This window comes from Python bivittatus, unplaced genomic scaffold (assembly GCF_059951505.1).
Source record: "Python bivittatus isolate LINGU-HERP-01145 unplaced genomic scaffold, Pbiv_v1 ctg000680_np1212, whole genome shotgun sequence".
Lineage (NCBI taxonomy): Eukaryota > Metazoa > Chordata > Lepidosauria > Squamata > Pythonidae > Python > Python bivittatus.
The window spans coordinates 2,425,454-2,444,261 of record NW_028277095.1 but is presented as its reverse complement, the minus strand read 5'-3'; positions in this window follow the sequence as shown (position 1 = coordinate 2,444,261).

The window sequence follows — 18,808 nt, the reverse complement described above, 5'->3', positions numbered from 1 at the left end:
GTATCTGCATAATTTTCTCCATTTCATTTACAAAACCACCCCATGAGGAAGGAGGACCTTTGAGAATGACCGAACATACTTATGGTCTTGTAGAGAACAAGGAAGATGACCTTGACAGAGACAGACAAGGGAGCCTGCATATCTGTCAACTTCCTTACTCTCTCATGTCTTCAGCGGGGCTTAGTTCTCAGAAGACATTGGTCGATTAGAAAAACACAGGAAGCACATTTTCCCTTTGACTTGGCACAGCATTTCATACTTTATGGTAAGGATGGGGAATCTTATCAATTTGGGACTCAACATTTTTAGAGAGTCCAAGAGCCCCTGTAAAGAGGCACGGAGGACAGTCTGAGATGTTCTGTTTTCTCCTGCATATTTTTGGAAAGTCTCCAAAAAGTTGCTGCTTGTGCCTGTTGCATTGTATTCACAACACTGTATTTTCTGCCTTAGAATGGCAAGAAATTGTGCCATCAATTTTTAGCTATCCCAGAGGGGGCTCCAGGAATGGCCAAAGGGGGGGTATAGCTGAGTCAGATTGTCAATCTCATTGAAGGAATACTCTAGATTCCCATAGAAAATATCTGTAGCTCAGGGTTGAACTCTGGAGTTCTTGATGCTCTCTGAGCTTGGTTGTTTGCTTGCACCCATTTCATTACCCAACTAAAGTACAGTGGGGCAAAAAAGTATTTAGTCAGCCACCAATTGTGTAAGTTCTCCCACTTAAAAAGATGAGAGAGGCCTGTAATTTTCATCTCATCAACTATGAGAGACAAAATGGGGGAAAAAATCCAGAAAATCACATTGTCTGATTTTTAAAGAATTTATTTGCAAATCATGGTGGAAAATAAGTATTTGGTCAATATCAAAAGTTCATCTCAATACTTTGTTATATATCCTTTGTTGGCAATGACAGAGGTCAAACGTTTTCTGTAAGTCTTCACAAGGTTTTCACACACTGTTGCTGGTATTTTGGCCCATTCCTCCATGCAGATCTCCTCTAGAGCAGTGATGTTTTGGGGCTGTTGCTGGGCAACACGGACTTTCAACTCCCTCCAAAGGTTTTCCATGGGGTTGAGATCTGGAGACTGGCTAGGCCACTCCAGGACCTTGAAATGCTTCTTACAAAGCCACTCCTTCGTTGCCCGGGCAGTGTGTTTGGGATCATTGTCATGCTGAAAGACCCAGCCACGTTTCATCTTCAATGCCCTTGCTGATGGAAGGAGGTGTTCACTCAAAATCTCACGATACATGGCCCCATTCATTCTTTCCTTCACGGATCAGTCGTCCTGGTCCCTTTGCAAAAAAACAGCCCCAAAGCATGATGTGTCCACCCCCATGCTTCACAGTAGGTATGGGGTTCTTTGGATGCAACCCAGCATTCTCTCTCCTCCAAACACAACGAGTTGAGTTTAGACCAAAACGTTCTACTTTGGTTTCATCTGACCATATGACATTCTCCCAATCCTCTTCTGGATCATCCAAATGCACTCTAGCAAACTTCAGACAGGCCCGGACATGTACTGGCTTAAGCAGGGGGACACGTCTGGCACTGCAGGATTTGAGTCCCTGGTGGCATAGTGTGTTACTGATGGTAGCCTTCGTTACTTTGGTCCCAGCTCTCTGCAGGTCATTCACTCAATCCCCCCCGTGTGGTTCTGGGATTTTTGCTCACCATTCTTGTGATCATTTTGACCCCACGGGGTGAGATCTTGCATGGAGCCCCAGATTGAGGGAGATTATCAGTGGTCTTGTATGTCTTCCATTTTCTAATTATTGCTCCCACAGTTGATTTCTTCACACCAAGCTGCTTGCCTATTGCAGATTCAGTCTTCCCAGCCTGGTGCAGGTCTACAATTTTCTTTCTGGTGTCCTTCAACAGCTCTTTGGTCTTGGCCATAGTGGAGTTTGGAGTGTGACTGTTTGAGGTTGTAGACAGGTGTCTTTTATACTGATAACAGGTCAAACAGGTGGCATTACTACAGGTAACGAGTGGAGGACAGAGGAGCCTCTTAAAGAAGTAGTTACAGGTCTGTGAGAGCCAGACATCTTGCTTGTTTGTAGGTGACCAAATACTTATTTTCCACCATGATTTGCAAATAAATTCTTTAAAAATCAGACAATGTGATTTTCTGGATTTTCCCCCCCATTTTGTCTCTCATAGTTGAGGTATACCTATGATGAAAATTACAGGCCTCTCTCATCTTTTTAAGTGGGAGAACTTGCACAATTGGTGGCTGACTAAATACTTTTTTGCCCCACTGTACATCATTGCCCAACTAGATAACATTGTGTTACCTAGTTGGGTAATGATGTACCTAGTTGGGTAATGAAATGCCCGCAAGTGAGCAACCAAGCTCAGAGAGCACCAAGAACTCCATGCTAAATCGTTATATCACCAAGGTTTGGAATCTTAACAGTGCTTATCTACCTATATCCTGCAAGGGCTTATCCTTCTGGTATCAAAGGAACCATGGCAATGTTGGCAGGATTGTTCTTTTAACATATTCTGGGGCAATAGCAGTTGAATCTAGGATAATAGAACCTGTTTCTTAACTGCAGAGGGAGAGTGATTGATTCATTCAGCTATTCAGTTTCTATTCCACCAAATAGTGGAGAACTTCAGATGGTTGACACGTACAGGTTAATAAAAAAACATCCACAGTAAGAATTTTTCAAAACTCAATGTATCCACAGTAAAGATAAATTTCAAAGTTTAATAGCAGATCCCAGTAAAAGACACCTCAACAGTACATTCAACCTAGAGGTATCCAGTCAATCTGCATATGCTCTGCTGAAAAGCTGTGCTCTGTCCATTTTCTTAAATGGAATCAAGATGAGGCCAGCCTGATTTCAGCTGGGGGGCTATTCCAAAAGGTGGGCACTGCCACCGAAAAGCATGTCCCTGCCTTGGTTCCTTTCACAAGCAAGAGTTTTTCCCAGGACAACTAGGTCGGTCGTGATTGGAAAGGGCCATCCTGCAAGTCAGCAATTGTCAAGCTATATAGGTTTTCTTAGTTCAAAACCACCACTTTGAATTTGTAAAGATTTTTATTAAATTTTTACAGAATAAAAACAATACAAATTTAAAGAAAAGTAAAAGAAAAGTGATAAATAAAAAGATATAAAGAAGTGGCTTCTGATCTTTACAGCAGTTATAAAAGTATATTTTATCCTTTCTAAGGTTACATCGTGGCTCCCTTCTTTCCATATTCTATCCTTTCTAATCATCAAACCCTAAATCCCAAGTTCATTTTTTTTCTCATTTTCAGCAGAAAAATCCATAAAGGGTTTCCAGTCACTGACGAATGTAGTTAGTTTTTTCTCTAATCAAACAAGTCACTTTTGCCATCTCTGCAAATTCTGTCACCTTAACCAACCATTCCTCCATTGTGGGTATTTCAGAGTCTCCATCTTTGTGCATTTAATAATCTCGCTGCAGTGACCACATACAAAATCAATCTTCCATAAGTCTTTTCTACGGGTCTGACCATTAGTTCTAACAAGAAAAGTGTTGCTTTCAAAAACCAGCACTTTGAATTGTGCCCAGAAGCCTATTTTTGCACAGCTGTAACGTAACTGAGTGCCAGTGAGTAAATGGGCCACTGCATTTTGTACAACAGCTTCTGGATCGTCTTCAGAGGCAGCTTCCTAGAGAGATCTGGAAAGATGGGTGGATCATGAATTGATGCAAGAGGAGCGAGGCAAAGAGTCTGGTGCTGAATATTACACTTTCAGCAATTTTTGAAGCAAGCTTCCAGTCTTAAAGTCCAATCCTACAAAGGAGATTTGGAAATGGCTCATGCTGCGGCTTGGAAGCATGGTTCTAAAGGCAAACGTTCTATGAGAAGTTGGGTGAAGATTTCTTGGAACTTTCCTTTCTGCGTACACATACATACATACAAACGTGCACAAAGAGAAGTGGGCTGGCTTTCATGTGGAGTTTCTCTTACCTTTATTCTGCCAAAAGGTGGCAGGGTGTGATCATGGTTTCTACTGTGTCTACTTTTTGTTCACTATGATCGGAAGCCTAGCATTTTGCCGTCGTCATAACAGGCTGAAGAAGTGTTTTTTTTTTTTAAGTGAATAAACGACTGGCACATTTTGCAGTTTCAACCCTAATATCTAACTATGGCGCAGAATTTTCAGATGACAGCCCTCTGGAGTAAAACCAGAGTGGCATTTTCTAACAGAGGGGTACATTTTCTAATAATAGATGTATTATTTAAGCAGGAAGCGAAGTGACCAAGTGCCTGAAGCCCCTCTCATGCACGTACATCTTGTGGTTGAATTATTTTGACAATTGTGGTTTGGAAACCATGGTTTATTACTGTTGCGTGTACCTAGCAAATTGTGGGTTTTTCAGTGAACCTTGGTTCAGCAAATTGTAGCTTGATGTGATATATGAACCCAGCCAAAGAGATACAGAGATAATTGAATATAACAGCTATAGTTTAAACCTTCCAAACTCTGGATTTGCTTTTAATCTTAGTCTGCTATATGAGAAACCAGCTTTGGGAGATCAAAAATCTTGAAATTTTAATATTTGAGGCCAGATGTATGACTTTTCTTGAGTAATAATAATTCAGATTATAGGCAGTGGATTGCCTGATTCCAAACTTTTGGAAAACCAGCATGCTGAAAAAGAATGTGGACTATTTTTCTAAAATGTTACTTTGCAATGTGCAGAGAAAACGAAACCTTGGTTTTTTTCAAGGAAGCAGACAGCCCACCTCTGGAACTGTGCAGCCCAGAAAAATGTCTACCACTTTATTATCTTGTATAAAGTTATAGGAGAGAATATGTAGAATGAGTGTAATGCAATTGGGTTTACTAGCCAATTTTCCCCCCTCCCTCCTTAATAGACTTTGGAGTTTTGCTTGCTTTGTATTGTTTTATAACAATTGAGAGAAGACACACTAGGGACGCTGCTGACAACTCTTGTGCTGATAAATATTTGTATATGTAAAGGTTAAGGGCAGAGGATGGCAACAAAGAGAATATAGCAAGTCCATTATGTTAACTCCACTGGTATATACAAATAGAACCATATCTCTTCTCAAACATAGTATTCACTTTTCTAATTGCAATGTAGCTTGGAAGGTCTGAAAGTGGAACACAATGATTATCTTAAGGACATAACTGCTTAAGAAGAGCCCTGCTAGGTTAAGGCAAGGCTTACTCTTCTAGCATTCTGGAACAGAGGTAGATACCCCAAAGTCACAAATTGGGCAGGGGCACCCCTCTTGCAGAAATGCTTCTTAGCAACTGGAAATAGGCAAGATGACTTGAATGCTGGAAATGGTTTGCAATTGCTAAGTCAACGTAGGGGTAAAGCAGGGTTCCAGGAGGCCCTGTTGAGAACTTTTTTGTTGAATGAATGTAAGTTGGAGCTTAATTAGTAGACTGTGGTTAAAAGGGGTGGCTTTGTGTAATGGTTGAGCACAGCCATACCAAACCCCGAAATCTGAGGATGGGGCAACCAATGGCCTTGGAATCCCACTCCAAGCAAAAGTAAAAAGGGGAAGCATGGTTGCCTGCCACACCTGAGGACTGAAGTGGAAACCCTAAAATGGCCTGAAAGTAATTGGAAAATAAAGATAAAATCATTCTCCATCTCCCTTAAAAAAAAATCCAAAAGGAAAATCCTTGAGATGTAACTTGTAGTGTCAGTGTGGTAATGTAGGTACGGTGTTGGACTAAGGGTGGGGAGATGTAGGTTCAAGTCCCTCCACAGCTCTGTAGCCTTAGAGAGTTATTTGAAGAATATAATGAGAGAGAAATATAATTATAAATATAATGAGGGATATATCCATGCCTGCTACCTTAAGCTTTCAAGGAAAAGGAGAAGTATAAATGCCTAGCTCAGTGTTTCTCAACCTTGACATCTTTAATATATGTGGACTTCAACTCCCAGAATTCCCCAGCCAACATGCTGGCTAGGGAATTCTGGGAGTTGAAGTCCACATATCTTACAGGTTTTTTACCTAGGTCTTTCCCCCTCCAAATGTTAACTGAAGCCCCAGCCATGCCTAAGTTCCCAACCCTCCAAGAGATTCTGGTTTATCTTGAAATGCCTTTGCACTTCTTGTCCATCAAATGCCTTGCAGAGTGATCTCTCTTGACATGTAGAAAATCCAGAGCCCTACTGCTCTACCCTCCATGCATTGTGTAAAACTGGGGTGGGCCATTGCCAAGTGGTGGTTGAGCACAGTTTGCATCTCTGCTTTAACCAACATTGGGTGGTGAGTAGGGCAAGACAAGAGGCTGAGGAATCCAAAGTTCATCTGACGATGAAAACCAAAACATACTCTTGTTCAGAGCATTTCATCAAGCACAAGTAACATTTTATTATCCTACTTTTTCCTGGATAAATGTATTAACGTCAGGCAAATCGGTTAATAAAGGAAGTTTTTTAGTATTGCCCAGTCAAGATTACAGTGACCTGCAGAACCCCTCCAAGCATTGATGCTGAATTGTAATGTTTTTTGTGATTCAAGGAGAACATTACTTCATTTAATTTTAATCTAAATGCAATGAGTCTCACTTTCACCCAGCTTTTACTCAATGGTTTGCTAATCCTCTTCCAGTCCCTCTTGTTCCCAAATTTCACTGACAGTCACTCAAAATGTGTGTAACATTTAAATTCATTAGGCCAGGAGTTAGGATAGTTTTTTCCAATCTGGTTGGGGATAATGGGAATTATAATCCAGCATACCTGGAGAGGATCCAATGAGGACGGTTAAGACAAAAAAGCAAAGGGAGAGCAAAATCCAGATCCTAGTCTTCCATATTCTATTTCTGTTTCATCTTATTCTGATTTTACACAATGCAAACTTTTCCTTTGGAAAGACCCTGGGAGACCTGTTGGTTCACTACATTTTGTAGCAATTCTCTCTCCCTTTCCTTCCTCAGCAAGTTTTCTGTAATAAGTCAAAATCATAAAGTGATGGAATCAGAAGAGACCTCAGAGATTGTCACCCTTTGCTCGATGCAGGATCTTCCAAATATTTCTAGCTTCTCTTTCAAGACTGTGAGAAGGAAATATCACTTCTGGATGCAACCAATTCCACTGGTTAACAGCTTTTACTATTAGGAAGTATTTCCATTATCTAACCTGAATCTACTTTCTCTTCTTCCTCAAAGATGGAAGAAGCAAGGATGGTTCTTCCATGAAAACACCTAGCTTCCTGGTAAAAATCTGTAGCCAAGGAATGGCAATTGGTACAATAAAAAGCTCATTTGCAATGCATCCTCCAGTATTTTCTACTAAATAATAAAGCATTACTAAACGTTTTTGTGAGCTGTATCACTGCAAATTGGCAATCAGTTGTGGTATAGAAAACGCATCTGTAAAGATGCAGAAAAGTTGCTAGTAAGAATGAATTTAGCCATGTTAGTTTCTTTCCATTTTGCAAGCGTGCTTGGTCTATTTTCAAAATTAGTTTTAAAAGTTTCCACTAAAAGTTGCATGTAATGTGGGACACACTTCACCAAAAAAAAAAAAAAGGATTTCTTTTTGCCATTTTGCCTCATGTGAATAATTTTTGCAACCAACAGTATGCAATTTTTATCCTTTGTTTTTAGGAACAAACATGTTCTCCTTAATGTGTTTTTATTGACAAACTACAATTCAAATTTTAGAGGATTAAGGATTTCAGACAATAACTAAATTTTGGTTGGTGGATTGGTTCAAAAATGGAAAATTAGGCTATCAGCAATGAAAGCTTGCTTCTCCCATGTATATCTTCTCTCCACGTTGGGCTTGTTTTCTGAAGTCTGCAAACGACTTAACTGAAATATATGTAAGTTTGCAACTAGTGTCTAATGCCAGTGTTTCTCAAACTTGGCAGCTTTAAGATGTGTGGACTTTAACTCCTAGAATTCCCCAGCCAGCATGTCAAGTTGCCAAGTATGAGAAACACTGGTTCACTCTAACCTAAGCAGGACCCAATTGATAAGTATTTTAACATCGACAATTAGTGATGTACTTGGGAACTTCTGTAGAGCACATGGAAACATCTGTAGCTTCCTTTGTATTTGACAGAGGAAGGGGTGATTCCATTAGGAATCACAGTTACAATCTCAGATGCCACCTGTATTAAAAAGTTAAACAAGATAGGGAGAACATACAGAGCATAGCTTCTGGAATGCTTTCCAACTTTTTAATAGGAGCTCTTTTTTTAACCGCACCCCCCACCCCGCCCTGCAATTCCTGGCTGGATCCAGCCCATTTTCAAACTTTTTGCCAACGTCTCCCTCCACACCAAGTTTGGTCCCATTCCGTTCTGTTTGTTGGAGAGTTTTGCTGATGATGGAAAGACAGACCATCAGAGTCCCTTTGCATGATTTCATTCTTTCCAACGTTCTCTTGGGTTGGAAAGAATGAAAAAGAAAAGAATACCTACTGGAAATAACAGCCCACTGTCTTCCCACTGAAAATAACAGCCCACTTCGTTATCCTCCCTAGAGAGTCCTCTCTTGGAATGGCAATGGGTTCAACCCACCCATTCATCTCCCTTTCCCCATTATGAACTTTACTTTGGGTCCTAACGATTCTCCTGAATTAAACTTGAACTTCTTAGGCAATGAGGAAACAACTTGCTTGCCGTTCTTGTGCACATATATTCATTTCAACAAGTATTGTTCATGAAAACTTTCTTTTGGTTTCTGCCTTTTGTCTTCAGCCACTTGTCAACAGTCCTTGACAGGTTAAATAATTCTCTGTTATGCCAGTTTCCAAAAACACCCTATCGGACAGTCTTTTGTGTACAACTCTTACTGCCAACGTTCTAGCGCTTGGACTTTTGATTACTTTTGTCACGTCGCTTTAATCCAGGATCCGGACGTTATTTGTTCACCGTGTGTGATTATCATCTAGTTTACTTAATTCTTTGTTTCTTGTCAAATACTATTAATGCTTTGGAGAGAATAAAATATCTCACTCTCTTTCTCTTGTAATGTCATGAAAGCCTCCATTGGCTTTGGATGACAAGATACTTGATAAAAGTAGGAGGTTTTTCTGGTCCCAACTGTGGAAAAAAAATGGAGTGCAACAGTACGCCTATTTTTCTGAAAAGCTCTGCCGTTCATGGCTACAAAATGCTAATCAGAATAATAGAAATGTTATAATAATGGGAGTAATGGGGGTTAAGAAGTTATATTCATATGTATCTTTGACCTTGTGGTCAGTTGTCTTGGCTATTGTTTTATTATTGTAATGTTTGATATTTCTTGCTTTGTTATATATTGCTGAGAGTCAGTATGATTTGGGGTGGTTTATTTTGTAAAAAAAGAAGAAGAAAAAAAGATTCCCAATCAGATTGTTAGTAATCAGATCGTTAGCAAGCTAGCCTGGGCCTGTTCTTTGCAGATGCACTGTATATTTAACTGTATGATAGCATATAGTTTGATAGAGTCACTGTAAATGAGAGTAAAGCCATTTCAGTCAGTTAATTGTATGATTTGGTAGGTTAACCAGATGTTTAAGGCAACATATGAAGAAAAGTAGGTTTTTGGGGGGATTACATCCATGATTAGTCATGCTTTCATAGGGCTGTTGATGGTTTGGGGTTACTTCACTGATTTTAGCAATTCTCTCTCCAAGGGTTGCTGATCTCTAATTTAATAATACACATAAACAGAGATGCTTAGCTCTCTTTATTATGTCTTCTAAGATGTTGGGCAAAACAAATCATTTGGGGGACCTCATTGGTACATCTCATTCTACATGATATACATCAATCTACTTTGCAAAAACAAATAGACCAAGATCTGAGACCGTGTGGATTGTCAATACCAGCCCTACTTGCTTTAAGCCTAGCAAAAACCCTGGTAGAATTTAAAACAGAGGGTTTGGGATTCAGACATTCATGCAAACAGAGCCAGATGTTCCCACCTCTCAAATAGACAGATTGCTTTTTCCCCTTGGACACTCCCTGATTACTTTTCTAAGATTCAGCATATGCCCCATATAGAAGGCTCTTCTCCCTATCCTGTGTAGATGCTCTCCCCACTAGGATAATAGCTGGTTGATATGCCAACCTCCCATATGATGATTGAATATATGTCTGCTCAAATAAAGTGGTTGAATCTGTTTTGCACATCCTTTTAAAGTACCCACTGTACACACACTGGCAGTTAGAACGAATACATCCACTCTTTAGTTTGATAAACTGCACTCATGATGAGGAGATTGAAGTATTCTTTTTAAATGACCAATACCCAGGTGTTTCAAAGGCAGTAGTGAAACTTTTATTTATAGCCTTAGCTTATAGGAACAGGTTAGTCCCTTTAATGTAATGTTAATTTTATAGGGTTTCTCAGATAGAGATAGAGACAGCGACAGAGACAGAGACAGACTGACTTGGTCTGCAGTAAATGACCAGAATTTCAGTAGCAAAAGTCTATCTCATATGAATTTTGTTGGGTACAAATTATTCTTTAATGAGCTCTACTTCCAATAGAAGAGAATATATATCACTCAGGGTTGAACTGTGGAGTACTTGGTGCTCTCTGAGCATGGTTGTTTGCTTGCAGACATTTAATTGCCTGACTAGGTAACCACATCAGTGCTAGGGAGTGTGGGGTTTGCTCCCTGTTTATATGCAGTAGCTTGCCCTGCCAGTGTTGGTGGAGCTGTGGTTTTCTCCTTGGTGGTTCCTTGATTAGGCTATTGTTTTTTGCTTGATTGTTTGTCAGGTGTTAATCCCTGCTTATTACTGCTCATGACCTCTGCTTATGAGCTCATCCCTGCTTATGAGCTCTACTTTTCTTAATACTACCATTTTGTGGTTCCCTCTTCCTTCTGTGGGTGTGTGTTTTAATTTAATTATTTACTTCTGAAATGGATATGCTGCCCTTCAAAAACATTTTTCTGGCTACAATTTAAAGTGCTGTTGTGACCTATGAAGCCTGGGTTACCTACAAGACTGCATTTCTCCACTAGAGTTGGCCCGACCAAGTGTGCTAGGAGAAGCAGCTGGTTATCTCCCACTTCCAGGGGTGTATTGTTTTTCAGTGATGGGGCTGGACCTCTGGAATGGACTCCTGTTGGAGTTTCATTTGTCTCCAACATTATCCAACTTCTGGAAAAAGTTGAAGCCAGAGTTTTTCTGGAGGGTTTTGGGGACCTGATATCATGTATTGTGTTGAGGTTTTTAATTGTGTCATGATCTTATATTTTCATTGGGTTATTGTATGCTTATTTTGGGGAGCCACTGATTAAGAAATAAAATAAATAGAAGACATTGAAGATGGTACAGGAATAATAATAATTTATTAAACTCGTATGCCACCTGACTCTCAACGACTCTGGAAGGCTCACAACAATCAAACAAAGAAATTTCAATAAAATCAATAAAAGAAAGATACTTTGGAGAAAGCGCTTCCAGATCTTGGGTTTTCCACTGAAAAAGTGTGCTTCATGCCTCTACTTCTGCATGTAGCTTAGGAAGGCAGGACCTCTGAAGATGATATTCAAGAATGGAAAAACCCAACCAGAGAGAGATGTTCCTCCAGATACCATGGTACCACCACATATCTGGAAATTGAGGGGAACAGCAGTTCTTATTTTATTGATGAACAGTTCTTCCATTGGGCTTAGAAGAGGCTAATTAAATTTGATCTGCAAAATACTTCCTTTTACACCTTAAGCTACATGGCCAAACATCCTAAGTACTTTTTCCAACAAGCCTGCTATTCACTGCTTGCATGCACCCTTGCAGAACTTCAATCTCCTTTGATTACAGCTCCAGCTGATACTTCCTTATCTATGTATCATTTTTAATAAGGTGTGTGTAGAGGACCTAGGGCGGATCTGTACCTCCAACCCTGCTTGGCAAACAAGGAGAAACAATCACCTGATGAGAGAGGATTTTATTAGACAAATGTTTCTGGTAATTCTTCTTTTCACCCGCACAAATACAGGACAAGAAAGGTTTGACATTCTCATGTCAATACTCAGCCAAAGGCCATTCAAAAGGGAGGGGAAGAATCCTGTTAGTCGATTAAACAAAGACAGAGGTTCTGCAGGGATGTGCAGGAAAGGGAGCAGAATCTGGCCACAGCTCTGGGATTTCAGCATGCTGGCTGCAATGGGAGTCTCTGGCAGGGCATAAGCTTGGATAGTCACTTTTTCTTTTCAGCAAGAAGGCTACGAAATAGGACTGGGGTCTGGCATATTGAAATGCAGATGCCTCAGCATAGTCCACTAGCACGGATACCCCCATTCCACTCTGCCACTGCACATTTCTCATAGTGCCCTGGGGCATTCAATATAGCATGGCAGAAAACGTAAGAAAAGAAGCCTCTTAGCCGTTTCTTGCTGCCGCTATCATCAAGGAACGTTGTTGTTGGAATGGAAAGAGTATTGGGCCAGGAAGAGCCTCTTCACCCTGTGAACATTTCCACCATGAAAATGGGAAAAGGGAAAGGCTGGATGGGATTGGTATGGATGAGAGAGGGCCCAAGTAATTCATGCTAAATCTCATTTCATTTCATTTCATTTCATTTCATTTCATTTCATTTCAGCAGCTGACAGAAGCAGAGTGTGGTCCCACCCTGCTATCTGGCTGATGTGCTTTGGATCATGGTGTCAATTTAATGTGGAGAGAGAGAGATGATGATAATAATAATAATAATAATAATAATAATAATAATAACAACAACAACAACAACAACAACAACAACCCAGACTAGAAATAACAGTTTTGTTCAACCACACACCCCTGTAATAGCAACTGGATCAGAGGGTGAGCTGCAGTTTTGGAAGATGGTTGAACAAAGACAGCCCTGGGAGGGCCATTCTTCTAACAGAGAGATCCTCTTAGACGTATCTGACAATAATGATGGAAGCAGTTTTGATGAATAGCTGGAAATTGCATTTCATTTTGCCTAGAATGTCTTGTCTAGTGTTGCTCCAGGGTGTTCTAGGAAATTTAAAAGGAAGCTCAGTCATCTGATCTACTGAAGGATGGAGGAGGTGCTTTAATAACACACAATTGCGAAAGGTAAGTCTTTTCTCTGATTAACGTACTACTTGGATTTATGCAGAGGAGACATGTGTCTGATGTGAACTATTATGGCAGGGCATAGATGATTGACAATGAAGACCAAGGAATTAAACCAAAGACCTTAAGGAAGAACTACGTTTAGGAACAAAATGGCTTACTTTATAACAAGCATGTAGAAACCATCTGACTGGCTTCAAAGCTGGTCCAAAATTCCAGAAAGGATCCGCTGCACTCTGGGAGAAGTCTAATCTAACTGTTCCCCAGTTCTGCACAATGATGAAAAGAACAGAATTTTGCTTTCTTATTGTCTAGCGTGAGAAAACTTGAAACAGATTTTATATATATATAAAACTTCTACCAGAACTGGATGAAATCTGCCAGAAAGCTAGATTATTAAGAGTGTTATTTTTGATTTCACAGAAGTGGGTGCAGGGATTTTTGGGCAATGCTCCTTTAAAATCTATTTCTTAAAAAAATGTGTAAGTCCCCCCACGACTAACACAGATTTTTAGCTGGCTGCCATGACGTCTCTGTGTCCAGCATGCTGGAATGACAGAGCTCCATGCAGTTCTTCACCTCAGGTACAGGTGAGATCTATCCACTGTACTTCGGATGAAGGAGAAGCTTATTTACTCTGGACTTGGTCTCCAGCTGCACATCCCTCTTTATGTCAGCTCACTGCTCATCTAATACAGTATTCTGTGTGAAGGTTTCAAGCAGAAAAGCCAACGAGCTCCATTGTCAGACTGTTACCCTGCCCTTAAAATATTTCTAATATTCTTTTGAAATCCATCTTCCTATAATTTAGCCAATTAGCTCTGACCCTGCACTCTGGGATAGCAGAAAATAAGTATTTGGTCTCTGCCATGTAATCATCTCCTAGGTATATCTTATTTTCCATGTTGAAAATGCTCAGTCCCTTCCATTTGTGGGCCTTTCACTGAATATGTTCCACTGTGTCTCCATCCTTCTTAAGGAGTGGTGCCCACAACTTCCAGCGGGGTGCCAGGGGGCACCTGGAGGACACTGGAGCATTGTAACCAATCTTATCCTGTTAGAGCTACTAGATAAGTTGATTATGTCATCTGAGACTAAGCTGTCCTAAAAGAAAACGTTACATAGAACTGAAGTACATTTTTCATCCAGCGCAATTTTGTATATATTTTTCATGGCTCTTGGGTTCTTATCAGCTGGTAGGGTTTTGGTTAGGCAGATAGCATTGTTGGAGATTTGTAACACTTTTTGTTCTTGCTCATGTTTAAAGGGTCTGTTCTGAGAGACAAAAAGCAAGCAGCTTTCTCAGATCAGCAGAATCCTGGGCAAAATGTGTTAAGCAAAATGAAGTAAAATGGCAGTGTTTTGGGGTGGGGAGTACAGTGGGAAAGGTCTGAAAACGTAATGACATTATATGAAGACTCTAGCTTGAGTTCCTCTTTGTACTGAGCCAAAATGTGCTGTTTGACTGAGGCACAGAGAGTTATGTGAGCCCCACCAATTATGATTTATTCAGTAAACTACATTTAAGCAAATTGCCTTAGAATGATGTCTAATCTAAGCCATTTTGTCTCGACAATGTTAGACTTAAATATGAGAAGAGAAACTGTGACCGCTGTCATACAGCATGCTTAGTTGTAAGATGGCTCATTCAGTGGGTTGTTTGACTCAGCCAATGGTACTTTATCTATCAAACTTCGAATAAAGAAAATTCAGCTTAGAATGATAATGCCAGCCCAAGCTCTAGGCCAGATTGTATCAGCATAATTAGACAGCCTCAACAAACATAATGCAAGTTGACAGCTTCATTTGGTTAAAAGTATAAATATAAATGCTTGGCCCATTGCACTCTATTAGGTGTTGGCCTATAAAATTCCTAGCCAGCACATATTGGTCATATTGTGATTTCTCTCTCCACCCCCCCCCCCAGGTTTTCAGAAGTCGAACAAATGGTGAGGAGCATCTCTAATGCTTCTGGTGGGACATTTGGACTCCAGATAGCCTCTTAATATAAGTGTTTTTGTTTTTTGGGTACTACAGCTGACAGCGGTACACCTGGCCGACCTTGGGTGACTGGAAAAAAGCTAAGCAGGATTGGACCTGGCTAGTAACTTGCAGGGAAGAGCACCAGGAAATCATAAGGCTAGACTAGAAAACCTGCTGGAAGAAGTCAAGGGCAAACCACTTCTGCACCATCTCTAAAAAAGCTATTATACACCTATCTACGAAGTCATTAGGGTTGTGTGGTAGTTCCTTAAAGCAGCTATGTCTTTTCCCAGGACTGCATGGTTGACCTTTGCAATTGCAGCTCAACCCAGAGAAAGACCCATTTAAGTTTAAGACACTGTCAACATGCAACCCACTCATATTCTAAAGCATTTCCCCCCCTTTACCTCTGAACATTGCATAGCCCTACCCCACAGGACAAAAGCTTCTATTTTTCATTATTTAAATGATGGTCACAGTAATTCCATTTTTCCATTTCCATTTCCAACATTCAACGCAGCATCCAGTTATTCCAGGGATTCTAGGAATGCTCTTTATCGTTGTAAGGTAGAATAACCAAATCTTGAAAGCCTGTCAGAGCTTCATCTTATACCAAACAAAATCAGGGTAGGCTTATTTTGAGTTTCTTTCTCACACTTTCCTCTTTCTCAGGGCTGCATCATCTTTTTGAAAGTCCCCCCGAATGGCTTGCTCATTCCTTCCCCATTCCTAAAGCCAGATCGATATTCCTTCACAGTTACTGAGCAGTTTAATTCACTCATTTTGCCTCACAAGTCATTATTCAAGCTATTGGTTGAACTACTGTGATGTCACAGAAGGGCTTAAATCTTGATACAAAGGGTCAAGCCTGGAGCAATTTTCCATTATGCAGGAAGTCATCATTTCCCCTGAGGTGAGAGGGGTCCCATCCCTGCCTGCCTTCCGAAAAGCCCTCAAAATGTGGTTTTTCCATCAACCCTGGAAGTCCCGAGGGGAGCTAGGAAGGTGGTTATGTGATGTCAAGTGATGGTTGTTCTCTAGCTAACTTGGGTTTTTATGTTTTATGTTTTTCTGGTTTGTTTATGTTTGAGTGTTTTATGGTTCTTATTGTTTTTATGTATTGTATGCCGCCCAGAGCCATTTTGTGAGATGGGCAGCTATATACATTTGCTGAATGAATGAATGAATGAATGAAAGTTGTGCTTGGCTGGAGAAGAAGGTCTTGCACTAGAAACACTGTACTGATATCAATTTAAGAGCATCAAGGAGGCAATATAGGACTGGCACTAACATCTTCGTGCATTTGCCAGGACCCCAGAACTGAAGCATAGCACTATTACTAATATCTGCATTGGATCAGACAGTTCCTCCAGAAAACACTGTTTGAAATTTCCTGTACGGCCCTAAATAAGGACATTGTAGATAAGCACTAGACAACCCATAAACTCTTGCTATAAATCATAGAGCTGCTATCATTACCAATATTATATGTTGGGGGTGGGTGATGGTGGAGCGCTGAAGTCAAGATGGTCTATCTTACTGTAAGGCTGCTGGGGCAGCCGCTAAACCTGGGAATGGTCTTGAAGCTAAGGAACCATATTAGCCTGTTGACATCATTCCCGCCCCTCCATCGTTTCTTCTCCTGTAAGTGTTCTTTAGTAAAGCACAAGCTTTCCCTTGGCACGGTGGCTTGATGCTCCTGCCAAGTTTGTGGTTGAATGCATGCAAATGTTTGTCCAACGCTAGCCAAAAGCCGACCTTTTTTCTGTAGCTTGAAATAAACTGGCAGGAGCAACTGTCAATGTTATGTCAGCCTCTTGATGGAGATGTTAGCAATGAAGCGTGGGGCACTTTGACAGATGTTTAACGATGGCCTCAAATTTTCTAATGGTGCCCCAATATGGCTGTACTTTGTTAAAGCCAGAAAATGCTTCTATGCCTTTGTGGTTGAATGGTTTCCTTCATTCTCATTCATCGAGAGGAAGTGCATCATTTGCATACCTCATTGCTGTGAGTTTAATGGAGTAATTAACATCTTGGAGTTATTTGCTTATTAAAACATCACACTCCTTTTTTCACATTTCCCCTCTCTGCAATTATGTTCAGCTTGGCTGCTTCCTTGATGTTTAAAATGTGGCTTCATTTATCCCCACTAACTAGTTAATTTCCATTAGGGCAAGAGTGGACGACATGAGATCCCAAGGGCCTTTTCACCATGCTATGTTCAAGTACTACCCGTCCATCTTTGGAGTTGCCACAAACAGAGCAGGCCTATCCTTTGCCGTCCCCGTCACTACTTCCTATTCTGTTTCTATTATATCTTTTCCCAGTTGTTGTTGTGTCCTGATTACTAATGGCACCAGGTGGTGTAGGTAAACTTACTTTCATCTCCTGTTTTTTGGGGGTTCTTGGTGTTCTCTGAGCTTCTTTTCTTCCTGCAGATCCTTCATTACCAGCCTAGGTAATATCATCAGTGCATGAGTGAGTAGGGGGCACACTGAGCTCCATATAATCCCCTTTAAGGATGGCAGACCCAATAGAGAAAATACCCACCAATCAGGGTATTGCAGCAGGAATGGGGAAGCTCTCACTACAGGACTCCACATGGACTTCTCTGGACTTATTGTCTGCCCTCCTTCCCAACTCCATTTGGGGGCATCTCTCAAGGTAAAATACTCTGAAATCATGAAACATGAGAGAAGACATTAGCATCGTAGCTGCCCCTCAAAGGAAGAAGACAGTGTATTGTTGAAGGCTTTCACGGCCGGCATACGATGGCTGGTGTGGGTCTTCCGGGCTGTGTGGCCGTGTTCTTAAAGTTTTGTCCTATAGGAAACAAAACTTCAAGAACACGGCCACACAGCCCGGAAGACCCACACCAGCCATCGAAGAAGACAGTCATTGTCATGGAAGAAGACAGCTAGGTGTCTATGTGGAGGGAGGGGGTGGGGGGAGAGCTGACACTGACTAACTGCTAATCAAACAATAAGTGAGGCAGATTCCAAGTACCTTATCAATTAACAATTGCAGTGTCTTAAAACCTCACCATGTTTGCCGAGACCTTCTGAGATCGCCTGAAACTTTTTGATGTATGGGAAATCAACAATTTCTCATTCAATGGTGCTGTTAAAATCCCACTTTTCCAAGACGGTCTCTTTGAGGTCTGCCACAGCATGTCCTGGGAGGTTGAAAGTCTCTGATATTATTTTGTCCTTATTTTGAGTTTTGATGTCAAATTTGTTTCATCCTGTACCTCACCCCAATTTAAATCCTACATCAGTCTAGCTGCTCTATGCATCTGATGAAGTGAATTGCAGCTCATGAAAGCTTCTGCCTTTTAATAAAATGTGTTAATTGCGAAAGGCGCTACCAGACTCCTTCTGAATTTTTGCCACCATACCCGTACACAGCTCTCCTCCTACAATGCTAGACAAACAATTCTTTCTCTTTTTTCGGGGTGGGGGAGGGAAGTAACTGAAATGGACAAATACAGGGAAACTGGCAAGAAAGCAACATTATTTCCTGGGCAGAAATGGAGACGGGTACTTCCCAGTGCTCCCCAAGCCATTCCTATTCATACCCTTTACCTGAACACTTTGCACCAATGGGAGATGAAGCAGAACTGATTTTATATCAGGTTTTGCCATATGATACTGGAATAAGGGAGAAAATGCTACTTTTATGCTGATTCAGCTAATGATGATTTAAGGCTGCCTTATTCCTAGGCTGGGGGCAAGATAAGGGCAATATTGGGGGTCCAAGTGGGAAAACTGGTGTTGTCTGGGCTCAGGAAGCAGGAATGAGAACAATGCATGTAG